Source organism: Rhinolophus sinicus, linkage group LG11 (genome assembly GCF_036562045.2).
Source record: "Rhinolophus sinicus isolate RSC01 linkage group LG11, ASM3656204v1, whole genome shotgun sequence".
NCBI lineage: Eukaryota > Metazoa > Chordata > Mammalia > Chiroptera > Rhinolophidae > Rhinolophus > Rhinolophus sinicus.
In genome coordinates, this window is record NC_133760.1 from 28914342 (window position 1) to 28931200 (window position 16859).

The 16859-nt window shown below is 35.9% G+C and overlaps 1 protein-coding gene across 8 annotated transcripts in view; it reads right to left on the bottom strand.

The window, feature by feature from the left end:
- Window positions 1–16859, bottom strand: part of HYDIN (HYDIN axonemal central pair apparatus protein) — a 288791-nt gene that overhangs the window by 150254 nt on the left and 121678 nt on the right. The gene's annotated exons all lie outside the window — the stretch shown is intronic.

Below are 16859 nucleotides of genomic sequence, written 5' to 3' on the forward strand. Positions count from 1 at the left end.
AATTTTTAAAAGAAATGCTTTTCCAGTGCAAAGTTTCTATGATGTTACGGTGAGGATGAACAGCTTTCATTAATAGGCACAATATAGGATGTTGTCTTGATTTCTATTATTTAATAATAATAAATTTCTATTTGCTAAAATTCTATACTTATTCTGAAATATGTGATACAACTAAATTATAGAGTTGAAAGCAACTCTCACCAATCAGTTCCCTTTGACTGATTAAATCTTCACAGCTCACACTCGTTTTCAAGGCCAAACAATACTTCTCAATGAAGTCTACTCTGATCATCGCCTTTTAAATTGCAACCCTTCCCCCAGTACTCTTGATGCCCTTTACCTAACTGTTCTATTTTTCCCCCTCAGCACTTATTATCTTCTAACATTGTACATGATCGACTTATTTATTATGCTTGTCTGTGCCCTTGCACTAGAATGTAAGCTCTCCATAGAAGGGATTTTTGCCGTTTTTGTTCTTGTTGCTCTTGTTGATTGATATAGCCCCAGCATCTATAACTATGCCTGGTACATAGTAGGTGCTTACTAAATATTTGATAAATGAGCTACTGTATCTGCCTTTTGATCAAGTCCTTTGAGGTTAGAGAACTCATTTCTTATATAAGGTAATTTTCTCCAGGTGCTAATAACTCAGACTGTTAGATATCTCTCCTTATCTTAAGTAGAGACATATTTGGGTTTCTTGGACCTTCCATATACTAGTATTTGGTCCATGCCCTTGGAACTAAATAGGATACATTGAATCTCTCTCTTTTGTTTAACAGTCCTTCAAATCCTACGTTCCAGCTTTAGAAGAAAACCTTACATGGTACAAATAGGTTCCAAAGGAAGTTGGAAATTTGCTTAAGATGTCAAATCATATAAAATGACTCATGCTATAAGAATCTTATTTAATCTAAAAATATAAATTCTGCTTCTGTGATGGTAATACATCTATTTTGTCAGGCTGCTTTTAAGGCTTTTCTCCTTATCTTTGATTGTAGCGCAGGTTCACCTTAACATGTCTAGTTATGGGTTTATTTGCATATGCTGCTTGGAATTTGCTACCTTTCTAGAATCTGTGGTTTGATATCTTTTATTTCTGGAAAATTCTCAGCCTTTATAAATATTGTTTCTGCCTCATTCTCTTTCTCCTCTCATTACTCCAATTATATACGTGTATGACTTTCCTAATGTATTTTTTCTGTCTCTTAGTCTCTCATCTGCATTTTCCAATGTTTTGCTCTCTCTGCTTCATTTTGAATTTCTTCTGAGCTATCTTCCAGTTCATGAATTCTTTCTTCAGCTGTGTGTGATTCACTGTTAAACACACCTATGATGTTCCTAATTTTGTTTTTTGTATTTTTGAATTCAGGTCTTATTATTTATATTTATTTTTATAAATTTTCAGTCTATTGAGATATTTTAACACCCTGATATTTGACTTAATAGCTACTACTCCAATCTCTCTTAGTTATGTACAAATTTGATAAGCAAATTGTTTTTAGAACTTTTCAACTAAATATAGTAAATACACATTCAATGGCTCTGAGGTCCAAGTGTTACAGGAGACACAAAAATGTCCAAAGCACATTCCTTGCCCCCAAGAAGCTGACAGTAATGACACACACGGAGACCAACATGTAAACAACAATATTTCAAGTCAGAAGGAGATATGGGTGAAAGTGCTTCAGAGAATCTAAAGAACAAGATGTTTTCCAGAGCAGAGAATGTTGAAACCTTTGGATTGTATGCTAAATATACCAGACATGTTTTTTTTTCACTCTCGAATTGTAAAAATGAGCTTATAATAGCATAATACAATTAGTGTGTGATTCCTAATTGTATTATGCTATTGATTAATAAAATGAAATTTACTCCATTCTAATTTTATATATAAACAATTAACTCAAAATTAACCAAAAGCATTGTCTCTCTAGTTTGATTGCTATATCATTTCAATCAATTCTGATAGTCCTGTTTTATTTTGGAGAAGAAATTATTCAGAAATACGTATATGGATTAATGTTCATAGAAAATATTTAGTGATTACCAACAATGCATTGGGAAAAGGCTGAAAAAAGAAGAGATGTGGAGATCATTTAGAAACTTCCAGGATAATAACTGAAAGAAAAGCTAAAGCCTCCAGTTCATTGGAGAAGGGTTTGATTATTCCCTCGTGAATCTCCTATTCTCCTGAGGATGAGAGCTAAGAAGAAGCCCTCTGAAGAAAAGGACACAGAGGAAAACGATGTATTTAACAACAAATGTAAAATATACTCTGTGGGCTGGATTGGAGAAGACATTCCAGTCCAAAACTTTCCTTCCTCCCTTTACTTTCTATGGTGTGCTTCTCCTAGCAAAAAGAAAAAGAAAGAAATGTAAAAGACAGGTAGCTCTATGGGTGAATATGCACAATGTAAGGCTACGAGCCAGATACTTTTTGACGGCGTAGGTCAGGTTTGGAATAGGGCTGCGCTGATGATCGCTGTAAAGAAGAATGCACACCCACTTTGCAGCTAAGAGTTAGAAATTTCAGCCAGGCAGAATCTCACAGGGTGGCAGCCCTTGGAATGTCACTAAAAGCCAGGTCTGGCCCTACTGCAGATTCAGAAACTGAATTTAGCCCAGAATGGTCACTCTCTTAGGAACAGGCTCACAGGTATTTAATAAAGAGAATCCAACATTTAAAACAAAATGCTAATTTCCCAACTAACAATTGAGGACAGACCAGAATGCTAGTTATATTTCCTGCTGGTTTGAAAGTCTATAGAGGAACTAATAAATAAGTTGCATTTTAAAATTGAAATAAATTAAATGAAGCAAAGGAGAACAGTTCTCAAGATAATAAATTGTTTATAATGAGGATGTAGATGAAATTTTATTTTAATTTTGGCATTAATGGAAATTATAGACTTAACTCTATGTCAAGAGTCCTATTATTACTCCTGATCTTTTCACGTGGGGCATCTCTAGGGACATAGATATAAGAGAAAATAAACATTAAATACCACACTAGATAAACTAGAGTTGAGACAGGATATTTGTATGATAATTATCTCTACTCCAAAAAAATTCATGAAAAAAAAAAGCTGATTCTTGTATAACTCAATCTCTTTTTCTGAAATTTTCTCTCTGACTTTTCTGATAATAGTAAATTAGCCCTAGTAAAGTACTAAAATATTAAGAAAACAATAAGCAAAGCCTATCTTTCCAGAACATTAATTTGCATTTATTTATAATTTTATCTTAAGATATTAGTAACAAATAGAAAATAATCCTCATAAATTTAATTTTCAGATATTTATAGATACATTGTATAGCTACATTTACAGATGAAGAATTACAGATACATTATTACCGACAAGAGAAACTAGAAGGATTGAATATCATGATATTTGGCTCATATGAGGTCAAAGAAATAATTTCTAACATATCTTCTTAATTTATTCAAAGCACATTTTTTAACAGTCCTAGTCCATTCACAGCAACGTATGTTTTTTCTAGCATGCACTTGCAAACTCTTACAGCCTCTGCCAATTACCTACTTCCAAAGTCACTTCCACATTTTGACACATTTGTTTCAGCATCACCCCACTCACTCTCAGCACCAATTTCTGCCTGAGCTTGGGCTGCTATACTCAGAACAAAGTGCCGTAGGCTGGGTGGCTTATAAACAACAGAGGTTTATTTCTCTCAGCTCCTGAGGCTGGCAGTCTAAGATCAGGGTGCCAGCAGGGTTGAGTTCTGCCAAAAACCCTCTTCTGGTTTGAGGACTGCCAGCTTCTCATTGTATTCTTGCGTGGGGAAAAGCCAAACAGAGGAAGCAAGTGAGCTCTCTTCTAAGGACTCTTATTAATAAAATCCCATTCATGAGTACTCCACCCTCACGACCGCATCTAACCCCAATTACCTCTCAAAAGCCTCATCTCCTAATACATTGTGGGACAGCGTTTCAGCATATGAATTTTGAGGAACACAATCATTCTATCCATAACATTCCACCTCGGCTCCCCAAAATTCATGTCTTTTCCATATGACAAATACAGTCTTCAACCTGGAAAATGGCTCTCACCAGAACTCCACCGCGCTGAGACTCCAGTCACGGGAATTGTGAGCAATAAATTTCTGTTATTTATAAGCCACCCAGACTATGGTACTTTGTTACAATAGCCTGAACTAAGACATAGTCCCAAAGTGAAAACATGAAAATCCTCTAACATATTAATCATAGAAAATGACACAAAAATGAGTTCTGAAACAGCAATAAATGCAAAATAATTTTTTTGCAGATGTTTTTTAATGGATGACTATAGCTTCATTTCATCAGAGTTTTTATTACTGTAGATAGGAGTTTTGGGCACATTTTTAGTCTGACTTACACAATTAAAGCAATACATGGAATAGATTTATCATGCTTGATAACCAGCTTTTCTCCTTACTTAGAACTACTTCTCTTTCTCACTTCCAATTTTTAGAGGCTAGGTTACTATTTTATATAAAGTAATGCTAGTCACTGTAACAAAAATATCTGATGCTCAATGGCTTAATACAACAAAAACTCACTTCCAGTTCACATGAATTCCAATTGGTGGCAGTGGTGAGGATAGGCTTCTCTTCCATCCAGTCATTCAAGGACCCCAGTTAAACAGATTCTGACTTGTTTAACTTGTGGCTTCCAAGCCACTCTGGACAGTGACATCCAGTTGGCCAACAAAAGAAGGAAGAGAATGGGGTGCCACATGCTAAGACTTTATGCATCAAGCCTGGAAGTGGTATATATCACCTCTGTCCACTTCCACTGGCCAGAACTGAGTCATGCAGACACACCTAATTGCAAAGGAAGCTGGGAAATGTCTAGTTCTGGGTCCAAGAGTAAAGGGAGATGGGTATGGTGAACTGCTAGTTACTCTCTGCAAAAGCTACCTTGTTGGCTCACTCTATTGCCATATCTTTAGGTCTTCCCTCAACTCCCGTGATCTCAGATTTTGAAAGGTAAAGAGGTCACTCCATCAGAACAGAGAAACAGGAAGATAACTTGGTATTTCAACTCCGATGGGAATTGTAGGCCCAGAGTTTATATCCATCTGCTGTTAGGACAAATTGAGGGGCATCTAGAAGAGAAAACAAGAATGTTCTAGGCAAGATCATCTCACTCTGCTGGCCCTTCTCCCGAATTTCATGGCCTTAGAGCACTCAATATAGTTGTGCTCAGTTAGGAGACTCAGCTTACGAGTAAAATATAAATCAATGCCATTTTTGTCCTTTTTTATCAAAAAGCAAATGCCTTTCAGAAAAGGGTACTGTCATCTTTCCCATTCTAACCACTTATTTTTCTCCTCTAGACAGTGGCACAGGTCAATCCTTTGTTCACAATGAAGAGAGGGTGTCACCTGAATAAGTGCTATTTCAAGTCAGGCGACATTAGTTTTCAATGGATGCGTACCATTTCTATTCTGATTCCTGCTGACATAGATTGGCTGCTCTGGAAAAAAGACCTGAAGTTGCTCTCCAGGGCTGAACTGGTGAATTTTCTTTTTGATGAAGCTTATTAATCAATGTTTGGCATAAAACCAGGCAGCAAAGTATATCATAGAATCCAAGAACAAGGCACATTAAAATGCCAGCTGCTAACATACTAGATTATCCTTACCAAAAGTCAGGCTCTAAATCACTTTCACACCCTTGTGGCTCTTTGGTATTTGACTTTTAGGGATGTCCTTTGTTTTTAGGGAGGATTTGGTCTATGTGACATTTTCTGTTACTGGATGGCAAATTGGACTAAAGAAGGAATGGACGAATGGCTACAGAGGGCATTCAGGAGTCTTTTCAAAACCACAGTCCAGCAAGACAACAGCTAATGGAAACGGGTTAGGGAGGAGGTCTCCGAAGGAAAAGAGATGCAGGTTTGAGTACTAAATATGCCAGTGTCTAGCTGTCAAACACCGGGCCTGTCGCTTAGCCATGCCCAGCCTCAGTTTTCTCATCTGTATTTCATGACACTGACTGCACTTTTTACATAGAGTGTGGTGATGGTTAAAAGAGGTAATGCACGTAAAACTCAGAATAGTGTCTGGTACATAGTAAGTCCTCATCAATGACAGCTATTATCAATCATTTTACCAAAAGCTGAAATCCCCACATGACACATAATTATGGGCTCAGTAGTATTTGCTAAAAAAAAAAAAAAAAAGATGACAAAACTGAGAAAAAAAGGTGAGTGCTAAGAAAGCATGCACATACAGTACTCTTGCCAGAGGAGAAGCGTTTCATAAGGGCTGATGGGAGGCAGAATTCTGAGATGGCCCACAGATCTCCCTCTCCAGGTAGACAGCTATCTTCTCCCAGGTATTTAATCAAACACTAATCAAGGTGCTGCTGTGAAGGGATTTTGCAAATGTAGTTAAGGTCCTAAATCAGTTGACTATAAGGTGGGGAGATTCTCCTTCGTGGACGTGACTTAATCAGGGGAGCCCTTAGAAGAGATTGAGCTCTTAGTGAACAGATTCCAAACGTGAGAGGGCTATGGAAGGAGCCAAATGGTAGAAAATTGCGGGTGGTTCTACAGCAGCTGGGAGCAGTCCCCGGCTGACAGCTAGCAAGAAAATGCGGGCTTCAGCCATTCAACTGCAAAGAAAACAACAACAACAACAACAAAAACTCTGCCAACAACCTGAGGGGGCTGGAAGTGGATCCTTCCCTAGCCAAACCGCCTCAAAGGAATGCTGAGCTCGGCTAAGACCTTGAATTCAGCTATTTGAGATGCTAAGGAGAGGATCCAGCGAAGTCATGCCTGGACTTCTGACCCATGGAAACAGATAATGAAATTGCCATTAAGTATGTGGTCATTTGTTATATAGCAATAAGAAACGAATACAGGGTTTCATATGTTTTTCCTAAAGATGATAAAAAAATGAGTTTTCCTAAGTCTATTACCAAAACTTCAGCAATAGCTGCCTCTATTTTTTTTTTCCCCAGTGAACTGGGGCTAGAAAGTCAGCATCATTACAGCAGCCCACGAAAAACACATACAGAAGGTTTGTTCGTGCATATGCATAACAGACTGTGCAAAAGATGGAAAAAGTGTGATCTTTTGTAATTCAGAATTCCATGCCCACTGGTGATTAGTGTTAAGCCCTTCTCCCTGAGGCTTCACATGGCTAAAGATAACATTTGCTTTTTATTTGACAATAAGATATCAGGGCCCTTCTTAGGCAGTGCTCAGCTTCTAGGGTAAAACAGTCAGAGCTTTCATAAGTGTCCTTGGTGTGTATTTAATATTTGCCATAAAAGACAGAAGTGAACGCTATTGTTTGCACATGTCATTTCAACAATAAATTAGAGTGAATCTACTAAGGCAGACCTCCTGTTCTGTAGTACTAATGACTATGAAGCTTGAGGAAAATAGCACTGTGCACTGTTCTTCAAAATGATGCGTTTGCCCATTGAAATCTGCAAGAATTTCCTTCCATGGAATGAGAGGACACAAATAACAACAGGAACCAACGTGCAGAGTGAGGGATGTCTTTGGATTTATACTATTATCTCAGCGGATAATCAATTCTTTGTGGAACAAGAACAATGAACAGTCACCGAGGCTTCTCCCATTTGTCTTCTAAATGGTATCTCTAGCCGTACAGTTCTCTGCCCTGAAGTGAGTCACTTTGCTGCTTAAAATAATTAACTGAAAATTAGGAGATGAAGTACAAAACAAATGGTTCTAGAGCTTTACAAGAGAGGCAGAGAGGGTTATGATTAAAAGAGCAGGCTTTAGAGTCACATGATCTCTCGGTCAACTGTAGACTCTGCCATTTGTAACCAGGTGACCTTGGACTAATGTTAAAATCTAGGCTTCAGTTTCTTCATCTGTTAAATGTGCTACTTGGAGATGAAATAAAATGGGTGCTAAGCACCTGGCACTTTACCTACACTCAATAAAGTGTGCTTACTACTAACATTATCTTTCCAGTGTTCACATCCAGTTCTCCTTCCTGCTTGTGCCCCGCCCCCAGTCTACATTGTTGACAGGATTCTCTTTTACAGTCCTGATCTGTTCTTCTCCTGCTGAAGATAATGGATGGCACTCCAATGTCTGAACCAGTGGTGCTGAATCTTCCCTCTGAGGAAACTATAGAGCCCCTCCATAGATAATGTTCTCTCTCTCTCTCTCTCTCTCTCTCTCTCTCTCTCTCTCTCTCTCTCTCTCTCTCATATCTCCTACACTTTACATGCAATTTCCGGGGTTGATGGAACCTGTCTGGTGGATATTTGTCACTTTTCTATTTAAAATAAGACTGGTATGCCAGCTAGGAGCCTCTGGTCTGGAGGATCTACTGCAAATTCTTCCTAAGAAGGCCCCAATGCACTTTTCCAGGCTGATTTCCCCGGCACTGTCAACTTCCAGCAGGTACCCTTGGCCTCAGCCATGCCAGGCCATTCACCCTTCTCAAGTGTGCCGCACATCATCACATTTAACTCTGCTGTCCTCTGGAAGTGTACACCCATTGCCCTGTCCTCTTCTTCCTTATCCCTCAAGTCTCCACTCAAACATTCCTACCTACGAACATTTTTAATGTTATAGAATAATTTACCACTTCCTCCTCTGTGCTTGCATAAAACACAGCGCACTACAACACTCTATTATGTGTGTGTTCATTTCTTTTTTGAGGTTGTAAACTCTTTGAAGAAAGAGGCCATCCGACTTCCTTTTATGTCTCTCACTCCAGTTAGTAAGTACAGTGAGCCCAGTTAGTGCCAAGCCTGGGGAAGATGCTCAAAATGTATATATTGGTCAATAAAACATACAAAAGTGTTCAGCATCACCAGCAAACCAAAGAAACACAAACTCAACTAACAACACAACACTGTTTCATCTGCTATACTTGGCAAAAACAAGCAAAATGTTGGCAAGAGCCTGGGAGAGGGTGGCATTCTTCAACACTGCTGGTGTGTGTGGGGGAGGTGAGATGTAAATTGGTACAAATTTTCTGGGAGATAATTTCGTAAGATGTACTGAGACTTTCAGTTACGTTCATATCATTTGACATAGCAATTGCATTTCTGAAAATTTAGTTAAGGATGTGAGCAGCAATTATAACAGGAGCATTGCCTACAGTGGTGAAAAACTGAACACAATCTATGAGTAGGGGATTTGTGAAATCAACTGTGGTGGAGCCAAACGATGCAATGAAGTCAGTCACTGCAAATGATGTGGACAGGAACATTCCTTAATAATTCATATCAAAAGTGCCCGCACTATATTGTCGAGGGAAAATAGCTGGTAACGAAATAGAGATTATCTGATGGGAGAGGGCAGGAAAACACAGACAAACATGCACACACAGTAAAGTTCCAAAAGGTGTTCACCAAAAATTTAATAGTGTTATCTGCAGGGTGGCACTATGAGTGACTTTTTCCCTTATCTTTCACTTCCTTTTGTTTTTATAAAGATAATGTTTTTTATATAACAAGAAGACACACACTTATATTTATTGAATAAATGACTCATCCTAACTCAACTCTTTAGAGCCCATTTAATTTTAACTCTGTTTGCTTGCCTGCTTCGGTTTCATTCCCAGTTTCTGCTTTTCTTAGACATTTTTTCTTTAAAAATAAATAATACATGTACACAATGTAAAACTCAAATGGATTCAAGAGTAGAGTCTCTCTCTCATGCCTGCCCAAGGCCACTAGTTACCATCCCCAGAGGCAGCCACTGTGCAGTTCTCTGCATATCTTGCCAGAAATACTTATGACTCAAAAAATTATATTTGCATATATAGTTTTTCTTGCATAAATGGTAGCGCTCTTATACGTACTGTCCTGTAGGGTGATTTAAATTTTTAAATTTAATTTTTATGAAATGTATACACACACACAATTTACAGAGTCAAATGGTTCTAATAAGGCATATTATAAAAAAAAAAAGTAGTTCCTTGAACCTACTTTCCTGCTCTTCCCCATTATTCCTACCCTTGCCCACTAACAGAGACAACCATTATCAATTCTTTTAGCATTTTCTTTTGTGTTTGCTTCCATAGCTCTAGTAATCTACTGCTACTTCTCAATTTTTCAGTTTGAGCATTATCCATTGCTTCTATGGAAAACAATGATAGCTTTATTCTCTCCCTCTCTCCATGCCTCTTTCTCTCATTTTGTTAATGAATATGACTGCCTACTGTCAGTGCATAAACAGGTGGAATAGATTCTTTAGTTGGTAATGACAATGAAAGCCATCCCTTAAAAGTGACATGAGTTGGCATCTTAGTTCAGGTTGTTATAACAGAATACCATAGACTAGGTGGTTTGTAAACAACAGAAATTGTTCCCAGTTCTGGAGGGCACAAGTCTCAAATCAGTATCAAGATAGTAGAGTTCTGGTGAGAGTTCTCTTACAGGTTGCAGACAGCCATGTTTCTCATTATATCCTCACATAGGGTAAGGGGCAAGATAGCTCTCTGGGGTCTCTTTTATGAGGGCATCAATCCCACTCATGGGGTCTCCTCCCTCATGACCTAATTACCTCTCAAAGGCCTCACCTCCTTATACCATCATATTGGGGGTTCAGGTTTCATTATATGAATTTGGGGTTGACACAAACAGTTAGTCCATAACAGTCGGGTTGATTATGATGCTGGTAATGGGGGAAAAGTTATAAATTTTTACAGAGGAGGGAAGGTGGGATTTGAAAAAAAACAACCATTTGATCCATATAAAGGAAATTTTACCTTAATCTCCCTCTGTGGTGACAAGTATTAACTGTATACCTGAATAATAATTAGAAAAAACAATTTGCTGAAGCTAATTAAAAGCTGGAACAGGCAGAATGAAGATGAAAAGGCTTAAAAAGCATGCAGGAAGCCAATATATTTTTCTTTTATTTTCTGGATAGCTCGTTAATGACAAGGGAACCAAACCTTCTCCTTTCATTTTGGCTTTAGCTTATACTCACACTAATCATATTCAATCAGTAGAGCCATCATTCTAAATTCAGGGAAGATGCTGACCAACCATGTTACCTAACAATCAATAGCTTTCTCTCTCTCAGTGTGGTTTATAATCAATATGACCTGCTGGAATCTGTCTTCTGGGTTTCACATTTAGCTTTGCCAAAGTAAAAAAGGTCTCAAGTGAGGGTGTAGGTGAGAGGCTCAAAGCTTGCTATCAAGCACAAACCTTTATTTCTGGAAGTTTCTTGATATTATTGCCACTGGTATCCTTTTGTCACTGAATGAGTCACTTGGTATGACTCAGGAAGAACATAATCCATTTTGGAATGACTATGACTTTATGTGGTAAAAGAAAAGATGCCTACCATGGTAGACTAGGACATTATTCTCTTCTTATTTTTTCATTCCTGTGACTTTATTTTATAGATTTTACAATTAGGCAAAGACATAAAAACTGTACTCTTACGCCAACCGAAGACATATTTCACCATCCTTATGTAAGTGCTCACTGTTAATATATAAAGCACTATAAAAAGTAGTTAAAAGAAATGACTATAAATCAATTACTTTAATCTTTAAAACATGCCTTTCACTCTAGCACATAGAAGAAAAAAAGAGATAAAATTTTGAAGAACCAGGCATAGTTATACTCAAAAACAAGATAAACATAGTACGGACCAGAAATGGAACAGAAACAGAAAGAAGAGGCTGAAGCCACAAACTTCTTGGTCTCTAGGTCCTCAAACCAGTAAAGGAAGCTCAAGGGAGAAAAATGGAAACCAAAAATATCCCGCAGGAAGTAAGGGATAAGGACCAAGATCCCCAGCCAAGAGAACTTCCCTGCATTTGGAAGAAGGCTAAACAAAGCAGTGATGTTTCTGAGGCTATCGTCTACACACATACTTGTGCCAGTGGTGGTGGGCACAGTTGTGGTGAAGTAGAAACTGTCATGTAAACAGGACATACACTAAGCCACTGATCAGTACAATGACCGAATCTGTGATTTCTGCATCATTGCCACAGGGAAAAAAGGCTCAACACTTGATTCTGGACTAGTGATATCTGTTCAGGGTGAGGGCAAATGTTAAAAAAGCTAGACAGGGAGGTAAGAGCACTGAGAATGAGAGAAAAACATACCCCTCCCCCCAACCAGGTTAATCTGTCATTTAAAATTCCAAATGCTAAAAAGGACAGCTGCAAACAATCAGTTATTAAATTCATTCTTGAGTAATCAATAGAGCTAATTAAATTTAATTAGAAAATGTGCCTGAGATCTTCAAAGAGATGCAGGATAGGATTATACATATATAATAATGAATAAATAATAATTATATATATAATGAAATAAAAACATATAAGAGAAATAAATCAAGAATCATGGATATTAATAACCAATTATAAATCTTGGAAGTGAAAAAAACATAGTCACTGAAATTAAACTAAAAAAGTAAATAGGTGAGATAAACTTTAAATTTCTCAGAATCAATGACAAAATTTGTAAATTTGAGCATACCACTGAAGACGCAGCAAAGAGAGATGAAGATATGAAAGATATGAATGACAAATAAAAGTGGACACATAGAATTGTACGGGAACATATGTGTGTATGTGTATATACACACATACCCACACATATGTGGATGTGTGTGTGTATATTTTTTTTCTCAAAGTAGAAACTAGAAGAGATGGCAGAGAAAAAATTTGAAGAGTTAATGCCAAAAAACTTTCCAGCATTTAAGGGTTAAATCCTCTGATACATTAAAGTGAAATTTAAGAAAGTCAAGAATAAAAACACAGTCTTAATAGCAACTAGTACGATGACAAATTACCTATAAAGAAATAAGAATCAGACTAACAGTGGAATTTTATCTGCAACAGTTGATACAGAGATCAATCTTCAAAGAAAAAAAACTGTCAAATAGAAAAACCTGTTATACTCAGCTAAACTATCATGCAAGAGTGAAGGTGAAATCAAGATACAGTCAAACATACATTACCTATAAGACCTCTAGCCTAGAACTTAGAAAGATGTAATTTAGCAAGAAGAAATCCAAATCAAGAAGGAAGCAGAAAGATGTATAAAATAAGAGAAGAATGGAGAAAAATTGGCAAACTATTTGGTAACTGGTGAGCAGCTAATTACTGACAGACAAAAATCAACAATTCTGTGATAAAGAGAAGATGATTCAAAATTCTACACAATAATAAAAAAAGGTTGGGAGTGGGAAAAGGTCAAGAGCTAATAAGTGTGTGATAGGGTCCTTATTTTATTCTTGAGGACCAAGGTACTCAATTTTTTCATTATTGTTAGAAAATATATAACTTATTTGTTAACAATATAAGTAGAGCTACTTAAATTAAGGAAATAAAATAAATAAAATCCACAGCTTCCAAACAATTACAGGAAAAATGTATGTGAGGTAGTAGTAATTGGAAGAGGGCTTGGAGAAAACTTATCAATCCAATACAAAGCAGAAAAGGAGAAAAATAAAAGAAGGAAGAAATCAACATAGTATGTATCAAATGACATAGAAGTGAGTCCATATACATCAATAATGACAATAAACTTTATAGTGTTAGTCTTGGTATGGGAGGTTGAATAATCCCTAATGTCTGTGAATATGTTGCCTTACATATCAAAAGAGACTTTCAGATGTGATTAAGGTCTTGAGATGAATAGGTTATCCTGGATTATTGGCATGGGCCCAGTGTAATCACAAAAGTCCTTATAAGAAGGAGGCAAGAGGGTCAGTTAGAGAGAGAAGATGTAAGGATTGAAGCAGAGGTCAGAGAGCAGAGAAGATACAATGCTGATGGTTTTGAAGATGAAGGAAGAGGCCATGAACCAAGGAATGCAGGTGGTCTTCAAAAGCTGGAAAAGGCGAGGAAATAGGTTCTCCTCCAGAGTCTCAAAAAAGTACACAGCCTGATATGCACATTTTACATTACTGACCTTCAGAAATGTAAGATAATACATTAGTTACAGAGATCTTAAACAAATCAACACACACACACACTTCTGAAAATAAAGGAATGAAAAGATATATCAGGCAAATGCTAACTAAAAGAAAGTTGATATAGCAATATTACTATCAGACAAAATAGAATTTAAGTCAGAATGCATAAATAGGGATAAAAATGGACAACATATTATGGAAAAAGAATAATAATATATCAAGGAGAAATAAAAGTCATGCATTTATATGCACCTACCAACACAGCTCTGAAATATATGAAGCAAAAACTGACATAATTACAAGGAGAAATGGAAAAGTGGGAGATTTAGATAAAATTCTATTAGAAAATGTTATACAAACAACTAGTAAGGCTGTAAGAGATTTAAATAATACAATCAATAAGTTTGATCTAATACAAATATACAGACAAACAGACAGATGGTAAGTTTATGGTACTCAAAGACTAGAGAATCTGTATTCTTTTTTAAGGTCATGTTAAATATTTCTAAAAACCAACCATAGCTACATTCCCCCAAACACAAATTCAAAGACAATACGTCATACAACCCATGCGTTCCAGCTTCATTATTGTTAAAAGTTATCTACTCAAATTCTATAAAAAGGGAAAATGTTAAGAAAATACATACCTATTACAATTCACATATTAAGAGAAAAATCACAGTAGAGATTATATTTATAGCAATAAAAAAGTATTGCAAATAAAAATATGTGCTATGCAGCTAAAGCATTGCATAAAGAGAATATTTATAAACTTTGAATGTACTATTAAGCTAAAATTTAAAAATATGTAAGTGAAACATTCAAATTAAAGTGTTTCAGAAAGAACAAAGCAATTGTAAAGAAAGCAGACAGAGAATAAAAGGTAAAACTCAGAGCAGAAATTAGTGTATGAACATTTTTAAATCATAAAAAATATCTGGAATAATTTTAGGCCAATACATCTGAAAACTTAGATAGAATAAAAATTTTCCAGAAAAATTTAAATCTGAATAATCATTATAGAAAAAAATCATTACATAAAATTTCCTTACCACTTCCTGTACACCTCCCACTCTCAATAAACACACCAAGATCTTAAACGGCTTTATCATCAAGGAATGTATCCTACTTTATATAGATTATATAAAGATCTTTTCAATGATAGAAAAAGAGGTAAAGCTAACTCCTAGTATAAGAATAAAATATTCTTGATACAAACCCAGAAAAGGGCAATGTAAAAAAATTTTTAAACCAACAGATGCAAAATCTAAATAATATGATAGCAATTCTATCAGCAGTGTACTCAAATAATAAATAACTGGTTGGAGTTTCCTATTCCACTATTTTTGTTGACTTCTTCACTTTAACCATTTTTCAATGATAGGTTTGCTAGAAGCTAATTCTTACTTTTCCTTTATATGCCAAAGCCTTTATTTCACCTGTGCTACTAACGGGTATTTTCACTTGATATATACTTTTCAGTCGATAGTTGTGTTTTGTTTTTTTTCTTTAAGTACTTAAGAAATATTATGTCACTTTTTTCTGGCTTTCATGGTTTCAAATGAGAAAATGAATAAATTTGTATTCTCTTATAAAAAATAAAAATAAGTAACTGGTTGGATTTATCCCAAGAATGTAAAGGTGATTCACAACTAAATAAATCTGTTAATTTCATTCACCATATTAACAGATTAAAGCAGAAAAATCATATCATCTGACTAGATATGGGAAATGCATTAAGTTTCAGCACATACAAATAAGTAAGTTCCTACTTTGATGAGAACTTACTTAATGTGACACAGGATTTACCAAAAATCTGTAGACAATATTATGCTTAAAGTGTAACATTTGAAGCTCATTCATTGAAGTCAGAAATAAGACAGAGATGCCCACTCTAACTTACTCTCTGTTCAATGCTACATTACAGATCCTACCCAATACGATGGGTCAAGAATAAGCAGCAAGGTTTAAAGACTGGAAAGGAAGTCTGCAGATGAGAGTTTACCAACAATTAGAACTAATTAAATAAGAGAAGTGTGGCAAGATTGAAAGCTGATACAGATGGATTATACAAAATTCAATAGTGTTCCCATACATGATTAATACCTAATTAGAAAATGCAATGAAAATAAGGTAACATTCATGAGAAGTAACTTAGAAGAGATGACAAAGGATGTGTGAGACGTTATTAAAGGACATAAAATGAATCCTAATAGATATTCAGACTAATTATAGCAGTGCATCTCTACTACCCGTTTTCTAGATGTGTCAATTTGGACTACTTGTTCATCATCCCTGTGCCTCATTTTCCTCATCAATAAAATAGAGATAATAATAAAACTCACCTAATCAAGTTGTTGAGAATTATATAAAATAATAGAAAGGACTTAGAACAGAGGTTGGTACGTACTTGGCGTTGGCTATCAGTGTTGTTATTAAGCTGTAGTATTTACGACAGTGAGGGTATTGACAATGGGGTAAATAAATGGAATATAACAAAAAGCTCAGAAATATACTGAGGCACAAATTAGATCTGGAGTATAACAGAGAAAGCATTATAAATCAGTGGAAAATGAAAGGACTATTAAGTAACTGGTAATAGGACAACTGGCTTTCTTTATGGAAAAAATAAACTTCACTCACATACATAGAAGAGCAAGGATATGTTTCTTAAACCACAAGTAAAAATAACAGACACAAGAAAGTAAAAGATTCATAAAGTTGACATCAAAATTGAAAACATCTTTTAAAAATCCAAAACCCCATTATAAACAAAGGGTTAGTATCCACAATGCATATAGAACATCTACAAATAGATTATTGATAGTAGATAATTGACAGAAGAGGAAACCCTAATGAAAAAAATTCTCTACCTCAATAGTAATAAGGTAAATACAAATTAAACTGTATTTCATTTTCAGAGTAGCAAGAACTTGAGTCTGACTATACTAAGTTT